The following is an 18,897-nucleotide window of genomic DNA, read 5'->3' as shown; positions in this document are numbered from 1 at the left end:
ACTTCTATGGTAAAAGAAAGCAATTTCATTCTCAAACTGTCTCGGAGGCCCAATAATGACTGCACAGGTCTTTGGACTACATAGAACAATAAGCTGTAACAGCTCCTAGCCAAATAACATGAAAGCACTACTGAGCCTTCAGTATGAATTTCTTCACCTCCATAAGCAACAAGTTTCGCACATTCTATCCACATTCAGTTGTTCATTAGTTTCTCACCTTAGCAAATGCATCTGCTGACATAGCATTACACTTTGAGCCAGTGTTTTCTCTAAGCTCAGTGGATTTACCATTGATCGGGACAGTACAAAACACTTAATTCTTTGCCAACAAATTTACTGCATCAACCTTTTCACCAGTTATTGATACACCATCCACGCAGAAAGTAGAATTGCAGCTCTCTATATGATCAACTTGATTTTTGGAGTGACCTTTCTTTATAACTGTGTGAGGTTTACTTGATTTGTAAAACTTTTCAAAATGGTTCCATTTTTACACCTGCGGTATTGCTGACCAAATGCTAAGCTTTTTCTCTTTTAGACTCATGAATGGCACCACAATTGCAACAGTTAACAATAAAGCTGGATTTGGGTTTTGCTGACTCACCCTTGTACTGCATTGAGCATGTCCTTTTCTTAGAACTTGCTGGTAAACTACAAGTTTACCTGGGACGCCTGCAGGGGTGACAGGTGCCATGTGTTTAGGCCTGCTTCTGCTAGCAACGTTTCATGCTGTCTACATTTGCTCTGGAGCCTGCTGAAAACATGCTCTTATCACTTGCAAGCATACTTGTTTGCCTTTCTGTAACTTCGTGAATTTGAAAAATCTTAATAGCTTTGCTCAGCATTAAAATCACTGCACAAAGCAAAATCTTTCTCACTGCAGCACAATTAATACCACAAATAAGCCTGTCCTTTACTAACTCATCTTTTAAGTCACCAAACCAACACATTTTAGATTTGTTTCTCAGGTCAATAATGTAAGGTGTAATACATTCCCCTGGTTTTTGATCTCTTGCATAAAATACATGCCTCTCTAATGTAATATTTGTCTGAGGGTTGCACATTTCCCTGAACTTGCACTTCAAACACTCAGGGTTTTCCCTTGATTCAGCCTGTATAACAATACTACAGTTTTCACCTTCTCCCTCATGTACTGCTGATGCATACAGTAATGAATGCTCCCTTTCAATGGTCTCTGACCCAGCTAGGTTTAGCAAAATGAATACCCTGGTGCATGCATCCTTGTCAGAATAAGCTGCTTGTATAAAACATCATACTCTTGCTCAGATATTCTCCAATTGTTTGCAATATTCTGATCAAACACCAATGGTGATGTCTTTCAAAATCCGTCTGCCATATTAACACAAACCAGTGAAGGCTTTTGCAAGTATGCACAAACACACACACACACACACACACACACACACACACACACACACACACACACACACACACACATCATATATAAACAAGAAATGTATCCCAGTATTTGTAACTATGCCCAATAGTACAACAAGCCTCTGAATAACTGAACTTTGTGAAATAATCCCTCGAGCACTGTAATACTCTTGAAATCACTGTACTATAAGAAATCGCCTCTTATCAGTGTAAGAAACATTTCAAAACAACTGCACTGTGGGAATGAACTTGGCAGCAGAAACTCAGAGTAAGAAACATTTCAAAGTAACTGCACTTTGCAAATAACCAGTACACAGCACACTGAAACTTTCCCAAAATGGCTGCACTTTGCTAAATAACTCTTTACCATGCAAGAAACACTCTGTAATGGTGGCATTTTGTGAATAGACACACCCAGCACAAGCAACGTTTTGAAATGGCTGTATTTTGACTGTACTTCATGAAATAGCTGCACTTTATACACAAATAAGCTCTTCACAATAAATGCACAGTAATAAGCACACACTGTAAGCACTTTTACACACTTTGAGATACTTCAAATAACTCTAGTTATGCCCTGAATACAATGTGAAGTAGTGGTTATGCCAAAACACAGTACTTTGCATAAAACATGCAGTTGTCTTGCTTTACTTCTGCTTAATGTGCCGTTTTTGCCCTTATTATATTTGTTTTGCTTATTTAATCTCTTTTCATGCCCAGTGTACTCTTCTTGTGCTTGTTTTACTCTAAACATGCCCATTTTGCTTTAAACAAGCTCGTTTTGCAATTCCAAGGTAATTCTGAAACCCCTATGTGCTTTTCTGATAATCGGTTTATGTTTAATTATTAAATCTTCTGTGCCCCTCTCTTATTTAATAATGTGGTTTTTGCCCTTGTAATGCTCCATTTTATCTTTTTTATAAAATAAATAGTTTGTGCAAGTTTTCATTACCTTTGGTTCATTTCTGGCCCTTTTTCATGTTTGTTTCTCTTAGTTTACCTTCACTGTTAACTCTGCACCTCATACCTCTGAAAAGCAGTCTCTGGAATCTTGGTTCTGACACCATGTCGCTTGTTCAGTCAGGATAAAATAGATGAGTCTTTGTGGGTTCTGTTCAAGCAGCTTTATTATTTATTATTATGTACAAACACATCAGGATTGAGGCTTAATAACTTTAACTTAGATAAACTTATAAACGGACTAGCTATTACACTCATACATGCTCTCTCTCTGGCTGTGCTCTCAAAATGGCACTGAAGCTAGCACATGCTTGCTATTTATATGCGTGTGCCAACCTTGAAATGCTTCTTAAAGTACAACACACACAACACTATTCTACAGATTATGTGTTGGTTCTGATGAGCTGTGTCTGTGTTGTTCCTTAATTGTAAATTTAAAACCAGCCCTATTATTGCTAGTTAGAATGTTAGGCTGTCTTAGGTAAAGAGTATGCTGTATTACTATACTACTTGTAGTCATGTAATTTTTTTTTCCTTTTTTCTCAATGCCCCCCCCCCCCCCTTAACAATGTGTTCATCCCTTTTAAAAACATTATAATAATTAGGCTTTAGAACATTAAACAACACATCACTGTTACTTTTTTATTTAAAGAACAAATCTATTCAAGCAGTACATTAATAAAACCACAGTTTCTCTTAGTAATGAATTCAGTGAGTTCACAGCCATGTGTGTCCATTTATAACACCAAACTGGAAGTTTTACTCAAGATATGTAGATGACATATTCATTTTTGGACGAATCCCAGTGAAACCATATTAGATTTCATCACATATATCAATACAACCACATATTTTTTTAAGGTTTGCATACCAAGTAGGACATAATTGGGACAATTATTTAGATAATACTGTTTACAAAGACTTAACTGTCAATAGAATTGAAACTACCATCTATAGAAAACCTTCCTTCTCGAATGCTTACTTATGCTATCACAGTAAACATCCCTTCCATATCAAGAACAACTTGTTCAAATGTCAGTTTTAATTATAGTCATTAGGGTTTTCTCTAATTCAGAGCCAGATCCAGCAGTAGGCAGCATAGGCAGTCACCTATCACGTGGCTGGGAGAGGTGGCCCACTCTGGGCTGGAGACTTAAATATTAATTAAAAAAATCTTAACAATGCAGTGGCAGCATCTTCTTCTTTAAGCAGGACCATGTGTGTGCTGTACACACACCACCGCAGCTGTAACGTCATTCTACACTTTCACAGGAATTTAAAAATAGCCTTTCTGGTAAGAAAGAAGGTAAGTCTGTGTGTGTGTGTGTGTGTGTGTGTGTGTGTGTGTGTGTGTGTGTGTGTGTGTGTGTGTGTTTATGCGTGCATGCATATGTGTGTGTGTGTGTGTGTGTGTGTGTGTGTGTGTGTGTGTGTGTGTAATTTAAACTAACATTTCCTTTAATTTCTGAATAAGAGGGAAACTATGTGTGTGTATATGTAATTTAAACTAGCTGTTCTGTTACTGTATGAGAACGTGTGTGCGTATGTGTGTGTGTGTGTGTGTGTGTGTGTGTGTGTGTGTGTGTGTGTATGTAATTTAGACTAGCCATTCTGTTAGTATGCGAGATTGTGTGTGTGTGTGTGTGTGTGTGTGTGTGTGTGTGTGTGTGTGTGTGTGTGTGTGTGTGTTTCTGTGTGAGAGAAGGTATGTGTGTATGTCAGTGTGTGTGTTTTTAAAATACCTCTCAACTGTCCAGATTTAGCTTCATAGTTCTTGTCCATTTATCATAAAATTTGTGGTTTTCTAGCATTTCACAGAGGATTGACGTCACTAAATAATGACATATATACGAGTTTGACTTCATATCCTTCAGAAAATCCACGGTAACACAAATCCTGTCAATCTAGCAACTAAGTTAAAAACAGCAATATTTAAAATCTATCCCTCTTTTGGACCATTGTATCACCATTATTTCAAGCTTTGTCCAGATTTCTTGAATTAAGAGGATGGGAAGTATGGGTACCTCGACTGTCTAGATTTTTCCTCATATTTTTGGCATTTTCCTTATAAAATTTGTGTTTTTCTGGCAATTTGTGCAAGATTGAAGTGACTAAATAATAACATATGTCAGTTTGACTTCATATCCTTCAGAAAATGCATGCTGACACAAATCCTGTTGTACTAGCAATTTTCTAAATTAAAAAGAGTAGTATTTAAAATCTGTCCCTATTTTTGGGCCATTGTATCCCCATTATGTTAGGCTTTATCCAGATTTCTTGCACCTTGATCTAGCTCTGCTCTAATTTCAACCTTTTTATGGAGGAATATGAAAGGATATATAATATGCTTCAAGAAAGAGATTATCCTGAAAAACTTCTAGATACTAGAAAGAACTCATAAATATTTGGGGAACCAAATACCCCATTAGTCTACACAAGGTATTCACAGGTATTCATTCTTGAGTATAATGATCACCACCAGGCTGTTTGAGACATTATTAATAATAAGTGAAGCATTTTAAGGTAGACCATAACATTTTTGCAAGAGTGGAAGAAAGAATAAACATTATTTATAATACCAGTATGAATATTAAAAAAATTTAAGAATGTAGTCAGTACACTTCTTCAGACCTCTATATAGGGACAAAAAAAATGCAGTTTCGACAGTCAGTGCAGTTACATAATCAAAACACCAGCTATCAATATTGACACCTACAAGAGAATTAAAATTCAGTTTGTCAAGGGTAATTGTGCCACCAAATATGTGATTTACCAAGTGAAATACTTCACATGTCCTGTATTCTATGTAGGAAAAAACTGAATGATTTTGCGCAAAATAATATATGAACACAATTATGACATCAAGAAGAAAAATACTAACTAACAACACAATATACAAACATTCCCTGATTTGTAACAACTTTAAAATGTTCACTTTTGGAACATTAGAAATTACACCTATGGATGAAAAGGGAAATAGTTGCAAAAGGTATTAGAACTCAGAATTAAAATGGCAACTCAAACTCAATTCATCCAGTTGCCCGGAATTAAATGAACACATTTTGATCACTACAGCACTTAAGATGAAACATGCTACGTTTTGATCAATTGTGTGGTACAAATAATGGTCATGGTCTTCAGTACATTTTACATTTTTTACAGATTATTTTACATATAATTTTTTTTTTTTAGTTTGCTTGTTTTTTGAATGAGGTATCTTTAGATCAACATATATACATTAGTTTTTACATACCTAGTTAAGTTAATTTCCCATTTTCCTTGACCAGGTTCATAATAATGTACTAATTTTTTATTAATTTGTTACTGATTAATATTAACTTATGCTGAATGTATATGGACATTTTTGTTAAATGTTTTCGTATTTTTAATATCTGTTATAATGCATATGAATTTAACAATGAAAATACTTCTAGACTAGGAAGTGTTAAAGTACTGCCTTTGAATCCATCAGGAAATATTCTACCATTGGTTTGTGACATGTGATTTTTAACTTTACATATAAAAAGGTGTTGTTTGTAACCCATACTAAATGGTTCTGATGAAGTCAGTTACAACAGAGGATGAAAGCTCTTAACCAATTTAATTTCAGTCTAAAGTTTACTTTTGTTCCTTTGTTGTTTGCTACTATTAACTTTGGAATTTTTTTAATTGTGTTTGTTGGGATTCACTTTTGTGAGATGTTTTGCTTTTTGAGGTGTAAAAGCTCATTCTGCCTATTCCAGGAACATCATTGTATACTACAGGATCACTACATGAACAGGTTTTTTAGGTTACGAGTTATTTTTGGTGCTGCATGGTCACACACCAGTTAGTATTCTGATATTCCCCAACCTCCTTTGATACTACAAAAGCTTTTCTGATTTCTTCACAGTTCCCCTTAGCCTGCCAAAATATTTCTTAAGTTTTGCAAAGTTTTTCTGTGTTATTGAAGTTCTCTTACCTTGCACACTTTTTTCTGTATTTTGTGAACATTTCTCAGGGTTAGTGAACCTATTCTTGATGTTTACTCCCATATCCCAAAGACATGATGTAGGTGGATTGGACACTGTAAATTGGCCCTAGGCGTGAGTGTATGCATGTGTGTGCCTTCTGTGGAAGGTTGGGCACTGGGCTGGCAATGCAACACTGTAGAACTCCACTGCCAATCATGAGCAGACAGGTGATCCACTGTGGAGACCCCTAACTAGGAAAAGCCGAAAGAAGAAGAAAGTGAACCTATTTTTGATACTGCAGGAATGCTGACTTTTGTTGTAAAGTATTTGTTACTGCACTTCAGCTCTGAACCAGTTTGTTTTACATTAAGATTGTTCTTTTGCACTCTGGTAGGAGCAGAGAGCTGAATTCAACATAGCCAAGTTGGAAACTGCTGGTAGAAGGCTTACTGTGTGTCTACTTGATTGGCCCAAAGGCTTTACTGTGTAAAAGTCTTGCACCCTGCTGGTATTAAAGCCTCACATTTGTGCATTGAGCAAACACATTTACCCACACCTTGTATATAAGCAAACCTCTCCAGTTTGAAATCCTCTATTGGAAACACTCTCCATAGTGTCCCACTGTTCACAGCTGCTCAAAGAGCGGCCAGTTTGTGCAGAGGGTGTTACTACTGCAGGTCATCTAATAGTATACTACTTAACACTCTCACTTAGACCTTTAAGTGACTCTCCCCTACTCCTTCCCATCTACCAAGGAACTGGTATAATGGATAGACCCTTCCCTATCATCTCTGTTTCTGGCCTTGTGGATATGGGCATCCTGAGTCAATGTAGCAACTGCCTCATATTCACTGACAACCATTTAATTTAGAGCAGACAAATACAGTGTGTGAGAGATGTAGATACACAATGTCACTGGAGGCAAAGCTCTTACATACACACATGAAAAATGCAAACCAGGTTGTTAGCATTACGGCCAAAACTCTCACTACCAACACTAAGGAACAAACACATAGATGCAAATATGCAGAGTTACTCACTTGTAAAATAGCCACCTCTAAGAACTCCATAAAGCATCTCCCAGTGGCCCTGTGCACAGACAAAAATAACAGCACCTCACAAAACACGTAACTCTGAAAATTATAGTAGCCCTGCTTTCAAGCCTCTAAGGCAACCTACCACACAGCCAAACATTCTAGTTATTGGGGATTCCATTGTAAGACATACTGATGTCCTCCTTACCAGCTCAAACAAAGATAAGATCACAGTTAGCAGTCTGTCTGGAGCCAGGATCCACCAGATCATGCACTTAGGACTTTAAACCACAAGTACAAACACAGTCATAGTCCATGTAGGTGTAAATGACCTAAGATATATCTCACTGGACTATATCAAGAGAGACATGATAGAGCTCTCTAAATATGTATCCCAGACAGGTACGAATCTAACCTTGGGTAGCATCCTACCTTCACCTATGATGATGCCACAGCACCAGCAAAAAATGATTGACTTCAACATTTAGCTTAGTTTCTGATGTGACAACAAGGAGATCCAGTATCTGTCAGCCTGGGGAGACATGATCAACAAACCATGATGCTTTCCCAGACATGGTTTGCACTTGTCACCACTTGGCTTCTGGATATGGCAAAAACTTTACCTATCCCCATAGTGCCTTTTTTAGGCCATGCCAAGTTGTTAATCTTTCCAACATAACAAAAATCACTCATGACAACCTAAAGCTACTGCTGCTCAACAATAGAATTTAAATAAAAAACTGCACTCTCTGGAAGCACTCATCATCATGGAGAATGCAGACATATGTGCAGTCACGGAGACATGGTTCAAAACCAAGGATAGCACCCTAGCTATCAAAGGCAACAACGCCTTTCAAACATTTAAATTCCCTTCAACTCAGGATAAAACAAAGGGCAGAGGTGTTTCAGTCTTCCCAAAGAACAGTACACTGCTAGACTGGTCCAACAATATGACTCACTTGAGCTATTGCATGCCAAACTAACCACAGATGCAACCCCCATCATATCCTTGCTATCTACAGATCCCGTAACATGAGTGTGGAAAACCATACCTCCTACCTAAACCTACTGGAATCTCTTAACATTCAAGCTAACACCATACTTATGGGTGACTTCAACTACTCCTCCATAAACTGGGAGACTTATAGGTGCATAAGTTCATAGGTGTTTACTAGGCTAATGACCACAAGGGCCTTTTTAAGCCTAGCCATGCATCCCAAATCTCTGACATGTGCTGATACTCTTGATAAGTGTATGCATGGGACTGGGAGATGAACCATTTACAGGTTGCCTGTGTCCACTAAAGACATAGGTGCCAAACTAGGGATGAAATTCTGGTTTCCCATCCAATTGTCCAAGTTGCAAATGAATTGGGTTAAGGAGGAAGTCTGCTTCACATGGATGTGGAGCCTATTTCATAGACAGGGTAGTCTCTTGGATACATACCTATCTCTCCAGCAGGTCCAATTTATATCACAGGCAAGGTTTAAGTCTTTAGAATGGGTAATTATCATGCTGTTTGTTTTGTGGATATGCAGGAGGTCCATCAGAGAGAGGTCTGACAATGCCCTGTATGCCAGGTATGGATCTCTCCCCAAAAGCATGTAGGAGACAGAATACAGGTATAGGGCCATAAGGCAGTCTGTGTAGGGCATATTACTTACACCCTGTATTCTTTTAGTGAGGAACCTCTGCAGACATTCTAATTGTTGGATATGCCTTGTTAGGTACATACCAAAGGGGGCATCATACTCAATGATAGGGCTGATTAATGCCGAATACAGTGGAACAATGAATTCATTGGACTTAGATGCCATACCTTTGTTTATAAGTTGTACAACATAGAATGATTTCCTCACCACTCTAGACACGTGATGATCAAAGGCTAGATTACCTTCTATGTGTGTCCCTAAGTCCCTGACTACTCGGTCAACTCTAAAGGGATGTGTTGTCAATATGATAGTTACCACAGATGGATGACTTCCCAAAGGGTACTATTATGTATTTCTTGGCATTTAGTTTTAGCCCATGGCTCTGACACTAGTCGCTTTTCTGTGTCATCCCCTCCTGGAGAACATTTGTGTCAGTGTGAGATTCAATGACAGTGCCTAACTTGCAATCATCTTCAAATTTAGTCAGCCAGAGACCAATAACATTGGCCTTGACTTCTGAGAAGTAAATGCCAAAAAGGAGCGGTCCAAGGACTGAGGGATCCCTAGTTATATCAACCAAGACAGAAACACCCAAAATAGGGTAAAACCACGAAAATGAAAGCACAAACAGCCACTGAAGACGACCACTGGTAATGCGGAAAAAATACTGACTTTATTGAAGAAATGACTAAGCGCTTTCACCAGTCAATACTGGCTTCTTCAGAGTCATTTTACAATCACAATTAAAACACCTTTATAGTAACTGCCCTATGTGAAAAAGCTGACATCACACTATAACAACCAATGAACATCCTAATCCACTTTTTTAAAAAAATCCTAATGTTGAATTAAATATTTAAAATACACACACAACATACTAAATCTAGAAAATGATGATGTAAAAAATAATAATAATAAAAAAATGTTAGTATAAATATGAATATAAATACACATTTTTTTAAAAAATTGCTAGTAATTTAAATCTGACTTGATTTAAATTTTAAAACAGGTTTCAGAGACACACAGTCATTGAGACCAGGGTATCTCAAAGCATTTAATCTAAGTTGCCATTCTGCTTCCAAAACAGCAACTCTATTAGCCACATCACCTCTCGCTAGTAAAGAAACACGGTCCACTACAAAGAACAAAAACTTATTGAAATTGGGGCATATGGTGGCATGCAAATAAAGTGCATTGTGTATGTCTTTTTTCCTGATAGATCTAACATGTTCTGATATTCTATCTCTTAATCTTCGAGTAGTCATGCCAACATAAAATGCTTCACATGACATACACGATGCTACATAAACTAAATTCTTACTATTACAATTACAATGCCCAGGGCAAGCAATAGTATATCTGTAATCAAAAACACAAAGATAAGAACCTTCCCCAATGAACCTACAATGTTTACAAGCCCCACATTTACTCATGCGTGATTTGTTATGAGGCTTAACTTCTTTTTCCAAAATACACTTTAAATTCTCACCCCTACTAAAAACAATCACAGGTTCAACACCTAAGGTTCCCTTAATTTCAGCACTCAAAAAATACCTCCAAGTGTTTCTCAAACTGGCACACAATTCAGCAGCCCTGTTGTTGTACTTTAAAACAAAAACTGCTCCAGTTTTTTTATTATTATTGTTATTATTGTTGTTAATACTATTGTTGCCCCCCATGTTGGCCTGTTGAACTTTAATATTCAAAATTGGCATATAATCTGTTCTTCTTTTCCTAAGCACTTCTTTCTTGATTTTAAGTAAAAGCTTAAGAGGGTATCCTCGTTCCAAAAACATGCCTATTAACTTGAAAATCTCTTTCCTGAACATATCATCATTGCTGACTAACCTAGATGTTCTGACCATCTGCCCCTTCACTACACCCTTTCTCTGGTGAAAAGGATGACAGCTTCCAAAATGCAACAGGGAATTTGAATAACTCTCCTTTCTGTATATAGTACTTGAAAAGCCCACATTAGTTTTATTGATAGTTAAATCCAAAAAATTAATACATTCTTCATTCCACTCATAAGTGAACTTAAAAAAGTTTGTGGTACCATTCAAGTAATCCACAAAGTCTACCGCAGTCTTTTCTTCACCTCTCCATAAAATCAAAAGGTCATCCAAAAACCTGTTGTATAATAAAATATTGCTGTTGAACCTGGAAGGGAAAACAAAAAGTCTTTCCCATGCCAACAAAACTAGGTTAGCAAAAACCGGGGCACATTTTGCCCCCATTGCCACCCCAGAAAGTTGCTGAAATACCTCACCTTCAAACAAAATAAAATTATTTTTTAAAACCACTTCCATAAGATCTTGAAGTAAATTAATCCGATCTTTGTTCACAATAAAACTAGCATGGAGACTATCATAAAACATTTCTAAACCTACTTGGTGTACAATGACAGAAAATAAATTAACCACATCTATAGTTTAGAAACCCAAAACAGTGTATTTTGGAAAAAGAAGTTAAGCCTCATAACAAATCACGCATGAGTAAATGTGGGGCTTGTAAACATTGTAGGTTCATTGGGGAAGGTTCTTATCTTTGTGTTTTTGATTACAGATATACTATTGCTTGCCCTGGGCATTGTAATTGTAATAGTAAGAATTTAGTTTATGTAGCATCGTGTATGTCATGTGAAGCATTTTATGTTGGCATGACTACTCGAAGATTAAGAGATAGAATATCAGAACATGTTAGATCTATCAGGAAAAAAGACATACACAATGCACTTTATTTGCATGCCACCATATGCCCCAATTTCAATAAGTTTTTGTTCTTTGTAGTGGACCGTGTTTCTTTACTAGGGAGAGGTGATGTGGCTAATAGAGTTGCTGTTTTGGAAGCAGAATGGCAACTTAGATTAAATGCTTTGAGATACCCTGGTCTCAATGACTGTGTGTCTCTGAAACCTGTTTTAAAATTTAAATCAAGTCAGATTTAAATTACTAGCAATTTTTTTAAAAAATGTGTATTTATTTTCATATTTATACTAACATTTTTTTATTATTATTATTTTTTACATCATCATTTTCTAGATTTAGTATGTTGTGTGTGTATTTTAAATATTTAATTCAACATTAGGATTTTTTTTAAAAAGTGGATTAGGATGTTCATTGGTTGTTATAGTGTGATGTCAGCTTTTTCACATAGGGCAGTTACTATAAAGGTGTTTTAATTGTGATTGTAAAAGGACTCTGAAGAAGCCAGTATTGACTGGTGAAAGCGCTTAGTCATTTCTTCAATAAAGTCAGTATTTTTTCCGCATTACCAGTGGTCGTCTTCAGTGGCTGTTTGTGCTTTCATTTTCGTGGTTTTACCCTATTTTGGGTGTTTCTGTCTTGGTTGCTGTTTTTTCAGCCTTGGTGACGTCCGCTTGTGTGGCGGTGTTTATACGTGACTTTTTCGGATGGAGAGTGTTTTAAAAGAGCTTGCCCTTGTGGTTGACAAACTTATCAAGCTTCACACGGGAGAAAACGTAGAGAGTAGAGTGGTTTTGGCAGTTAGCCCCACTGACTCTCAGGTTGAACTTTTTACCATGCATTCTCCCATTTCCATTGCTCCGGGTCAGGAAATGAATGCTTCCACTTCGTATAGTGGAGCTGTTTCGAAAAACACTACCTCTAATGTGGTACCTTCTGCTTCAGCTCCTGTAGCGTTGCCTAAACCAGTTGCGATTGGACGACAGCATGATCTTTCTTCCTGGTTTCAAACGCCGTCTTTTGGAGACATAACAGCAGTAGTAGATGAGAAGTTCATCGAGTTTCCAACTTTGAGGGAACAAATATCTAAGTATGAAAAACTTTGTATCAAGTTTAAAGCAATTCAGCTCGATAACTTATTTTTGAAAAAATCTAAGGAACTAAATCAAGTGCCTAAAGGGTTACGTATTTGGAAGTTACCTATGGGTATAGAAACTGGTACTGAAGCTTTTCGTGAGTTAACAGCTTTGTTCAATCGAGCAGGTATGGATATGTTAGATATCATTATTCGTAATAATGACATGAAGTTGTCTCAAATGCAGGATGACATTAGTAAATTAAATAAGAGCATTACTAGTGACCTTTTGTTTTTTGAGTATCAAACTAACTTTGACAAGACGCTGAGAAACACTGAGGCATTTATTAATAAAAACAAGATTACTAAGCAAAAGAAACTTTTTAGAGATACAACTGACTATAAGAACAATTGTGCATATCCACCTGGATATAAATTGACAGTAACTGATTCGGGCGAAAGACTGAATGATCCTGTGTTCATGGATGATTATGTTGAGCAAAACAACAATGATTTTTTAGTACAGCAGAATGGACCACAGAGGTCAGAGAGACTTATGAACAGGGGACAAGTGGGAAGGAATGCACAGGTTGTGTATCCTCATCGGGGGGGGAGAGGGAACCGAAGGGGACGCCCTTAACTAGTAATGACATTTACAATGTTTTTTGTTTTAGCAATTTGAATTGTGTGGGTGAAGATGATGAATTTGTGGACAGAAATATGTTATCTGATGTTGCTAGTGAGTTGGTTTCTGTAAATAACGAGATTTCAGTTATGCATTTTTATGAAGAAATGGATGTAGTGGGGCATGATGTTTGTGGTGAAACTTTCTCTTTTGATTTAACGACAAACAGTGATGGCTCGAATATGTATATTCATGATGACATTGATACAGTTTATAGTCATTCTATAATGAGGTATGAGATTTTGAAAAAACAAGTTTTTTTCATTTACAATTATACTGATATTAAGATTTGTGACACACATTTTGATTTGTTTAGTAAGGGTATCAATTTTGTACCCAATTTTAGGTTGGATATAGCTCAGGTGCTTATTAACTTGAAACTTTACATGAGACAGTTAAATTTACAGATTTTTTTCTCTTCTAACAAACAAATTGAAGGGGTGATGAATACTGAAGTTTCACAAGACTTGAAAAGAAAGAGTACTTTTCTACCGCCCCCTAATGCTGAAGTTACCTTACTAGAAAAATTGGTTGAGTGTGATTTTAGAAGGATATGTTCACAAAAAATTCAGGTATTTGATAACCTTTCAGTTGATGAGAGACTTATTTTAAGAAGTTTTAGGGCCTCCAACCAATATAGGTGTATGAAACCTGATAAAGGTGGAGGTATGGTACTAATGATCAAAATTGATTATACTTCTAGAATGACTGAAATTTTGAATGATGAGTTAACGTATAGGAGGGTATCTATAAATGAGGTCAATAGGGCTTATGCCAAAATTGATTTGTTCTTATTGGATGCATTGTACCAGGGAGTTATAAATGAGATAGAGTTTAACTATCTCACAGTAAAATTTCCAGCAATGCCTACCATTTTTGGTATCCCCAAAGTGCACAAAGGCACTGATTGTTTGCCTTTTAGACCAATTGTCGCGGCTAGGGGTTCAAAGACTGAACCGCTTGCGGCGTTCATAGATGTGTTATCTAAGTCAGCTGTTAGTGAAGCAAAACATATTTTGAGGGATCCTTGGCATTGTTTGGAGAGACTTAGAGAAGTTACTAATGACAACTCCTGTTTTGGGTTTCTAACTATAGATGTGGTTAATTTATTTTCTGTCATTCCACACCAAGTAGGTTTAGAAATGTTTTATGATAGTCTCCATGCTAGTTCTATTGTGAACAAAGATCGGATTAATTTACTTCAAGATCTTATGGAAGTGGTTTTAAAAAATAATTTTATTTTGTTTGAAGGTGAGGTATTTCAGCAACTTTCTGGGGTGGCAATGGGGGCAAAATGTGCCCCGGTTTTTGCTAACCTAGTTTTGTTGGCATGGGAAAGACTTTTTGTTTTCCCTTCCAGGTTCAACAGCAATATTTTATTATACAACAGGTTTTTGGATGACCTTTTGATTTTATGGAGAGGTGAAGAAAAGATCATGTAGACTTTGTGGATTACTTGAATGGTACCACAAACTTTTTTAAGTTCACTTATGAGTGGAATGAAGAATGTATTATTTTTTTGGATTTAACTATCAATAAAACTAATGTGGACTTTTCAAGTACTATATACAGAAAGGAGAGTTATTCGAATTCCCTGTTGCATTTTGGAAGCTGTCATCCTTTTCACCAGAGAAAGGGTGTAGTGAAGGGGCAGATGGTCAGAACATCTAGGTTAGTCAGCAATGATGATATGTTCAGGAAAGAGATTTTCAAGTTAATAGGCATGTTTTTGGAACGAGGATACCCTCTTAAGCTTTTACTTAAAATCAAGAAAGAAGTGCTTAGGAAAAGAAGAACAGATTATATGCCAATTTTGAATATTAAAGTTCAACAGGCCAACATGGGGGGCAACAATAGTATTAACAACAATAATAACAATAATAATAATAAAAAAACTGGAGCAGTTTTTGTTTTAAAGTACAACAACAGGGCTGCTGAATTGTGTGCCAGTTTGAGAAACACTTGGAGGTATTTTTTGAGTGCTGAAATTAAGGGAACCTTAGGTGTTGAACCTGTGATTGTTTTTAGTAGGGGTGAGAATTTAAAGTGTATTTTGGAAAAAGAAGTTAAGCCTCATAACAAATCACGCATGAGTAAATGTGGGGCTTGTAAACATTGTAGGTTCATTGGGGAAGGTTCTTATCTTTGTGTTTTTGATTACAGATATACTATTGCTTGCCCTGGGCATTGTAATTGTAATAGTAAGAATTTAGTTTATGTAGCATCGTGTATGTCATGTGAAGCATTTTATGTTGGCATGACTACTCGAAGATTAAGAGATAGAATATCAGAACATGTTAGATCTATCAGGAAAAAAGACATACACAATGCACTTTATTTGCATGCCACCATATGCTCCAATTTCAATAAGTTTTTGTTCTTTGTAGTGGACCGTGTTTCTTTACTAGGGAGAGGTGATGTGGCTAATAGAGTTGCTGTTTTGGAAGCAGAATGGCAACTTAGATTAAATGCTTTGAGATACCCTGGTCTCAATGACTGTGTGTCTCTGAAACCTGTTTTAAAATTTAAATCAAGTCAGATTTAAATTACTAGCAATTTTTTAAAAAAATGTGTATTTATATTCATATTTATACTAACATTTTTTTATTATTATTATTTTTTACATCATCATTTTCTAGATTTAGTATGTTGTGTGTGTATTTTAAATATTTAATTCAACATTAGGATTTTTTTAAAAAGTGGATTAGGATGTTCATTGGTTGTTATAGTGTGATGTCAGCTTTTTCACATAGGGCAGTTACTATAAAGGTGTTTTAATTGTGATTGTAAAATGACTCTGAAGAAGCCAGTATTGACTGGTGAAAGCGCTTAGTCATTTCTTCAATAAAGTCAGTATTTTTTCCGCATTACCAGTGGTCGTCTTCAGTGGCTGTTTGTGCTTTCATCCCTAATTATATGACTCATAATTGCTCAGAGGTTTTCGGACTTAGTCAATGCAAATGCCCTTTAGAAACTAGTTAATTCCCCAACTAGAGATACAAATATCTTATACCTAGTATTCACAAATATGGGGGGAATGCTGTTCCCTGCTGTGCATTAACTCCTCCCTGTCAAGATCTGACCACAAAATGATCTCATTTAGCATTAAAACTAACCCCCATCAAACTGCAAACCTGTTAAGAACTTGCTAAGATTGATTACCTCAAACTAAGTGACAGCTTATTAAACTTCCAAGCCCCTCTGAACTCAGATGACACAAAGGTCCACTCTGAGCTATACACAAAAGCACTGTATAACCACATTCATACCTGCATAGAGGAGGCAGTACCTGTCCAAATCAAACTTATGATTACTAGCAAAAATAAACCACCCTGGTGCACCCCTAACATAAATAGGCTATTTAATAAAAAGAAAAAAATTCCTCTCCAAAGCCAAGAAGGAATAGACAAATCAGTGCAAAAAGACACTAACCAGTCTAAACAAACAAATTAGAGAGCTGGTCAAATCTGCCAAATCAAACTATGAGGTAATGATAGCCTCCCAGGTGAAAGATAACCATAGGGCTTTTTTATATTATGTTTGTCACCTCAGGTGAAATACTCACATGTGTGCTGAGTTAATCATGAATGACAACACGTACACCCAGCTTAAACTATAGCAAACCTACTAGCAGACAAGTTAAGTTGAAACTTCTACCCCCATCAGCCCCTACCACACCCAAAGAAATACCTACAACCATCCCCCTGCCAGTCATTATGCGGGAACAGGTTGTTACTGCGCTTGTTAAAGCCAAAATCACAGCCTTTATGGGCCCTGACAACATTTCAGGATGCTTCTTAAATAACTTAAACAGAATTTATCAGGGTCGCTAGAAACTCTCTTTAACCACAGCCTCTGAACTGTTTTTTTCCCAGAGGAAAGGGGGACTGCAACAGTCATCTCTTTGCACAAGTGGGGGCCCATCAACTGATCCAGGAAACTATAGACCTATAGGCTTGATCAGTCTTATCTGCAAGGCCATGGAGAGAATTGTCATGCACCTGATCAATAACGACATAGGAACTCTCCAAAAACTGGACCAGACCAATTCGGCTTTGTCAGAGGGACAGCTTGCCTGCCTGGTGGTCTTCTTCGAGAAAGTCACCAGGGCCATGGATAAGGGTAAAATGGTACACACCACTTATCTAGACCTGGCCAAAGATTTTGACATAATCCCCCACTCAGGGAATCATAGATAAACTTACTGAGTTACGCATAAACCCTGACATCATCAGATGGATAGCCAACTGGCTCACGGACAGGGCACATGTTGTCCAGATAGGTGAATTCACTTCCAATAATAAACCTGTTACTAACAGTGTGCCACAGAGCTCAGTGTTGGGACCTTACCTGTTTGGTATATACTTCTCTAAACTGAAGGCCAATGTTGGGGGCCTCTGGCTCATCAGGTTCTCTGACTACTGTAAGCTGGGAGTAATCACTGAATCCCAAATGATGTTGACATCCTACAATCAGGCCTAAAAATGACAAATAACTGGTGCCAAAACCATGATCTGAGACTAAATGTGCATAATCATACCCTTCAGTAAATCAGATACCTAAGTAGACACAGTGACGAGGGACCTAGGAACACAGACATATAGTAACCTAAGCTTTGACCACCAGATCGCTACAGTAGTCAAGAAATCCATCTGTGTGCCTCAACTTATAAGTAAAGGTATGGCATCAAAATCAAAGTAAGTCATAGTGCTATTGTACTTGGCCATCATCAGGCCCATAATCAAATACACTGCTCCTTTCTGCATGTACCTAAAAAGGCACTTAGACCAACTGGAATGGCCCCAGAGGTTTCTCACTAAAAAAAAAAAAAAAGCAAGCAAAGCGTAAGACACGTGTTATGCAGACCAACTAAAGGCCCTACTTTTTTACTCCATCTCATATAGTTTATTCACAGGTGACTAATGCCTGACCTATAAGGCATTCTCTGATCCATCCCTGATGAAAATGTTGCACATTCACAAAAAAAAAAAAAAAAAAAAAAAAATCATGTGAGGGTTATGCATTCCATGGACTTGGACCTTATTTGTGACTCTAACAGAACTTGCTGGACAGAGAGATTTGTATACCAAAGGCCACCATGTCTATGGAATAAACTTCCCATCTTTCGGAAATCTTTAAAAGAAAAAATGGTTAAAATGGAGCACCCATAGCAAATTCTGTTTTTTAGGAACTCCTTAATATCACATTCACATAATTTTTAAAGTCCTACTATGGGATGCAATGGTGGGTTAGAAACACTTTTTCTACATCACCTGTCTTAAAATTCAGTGCACTCATTGCTATTACCAAACAAAATAGATAAATTAATATTTCTAATAAAAACTTTAAGTTCCAAAATAATAGCTGGTAGGTCTCTACCATAGATGGGATCAACATTGATTTCGATAATATTTAAAGATCATATTACATATATA

The sequence above is a fragment of the Protopterus annectens genome, chromosome 3.part0 (genome assembly GCF_019279795.1).
Source record: "Protopterus annectens isolate FY-2018-M chromosome 3.part0, PAN1.0, whole genome shotgun sequence".
NCBI lineage: Eukaryota > Metazoa > Chordata > Ceratodontiformes > Protopteridae > Protopterus > Protopterus annectens.
Note: the sequence above shows the minus strand (reverse complement) of the source record.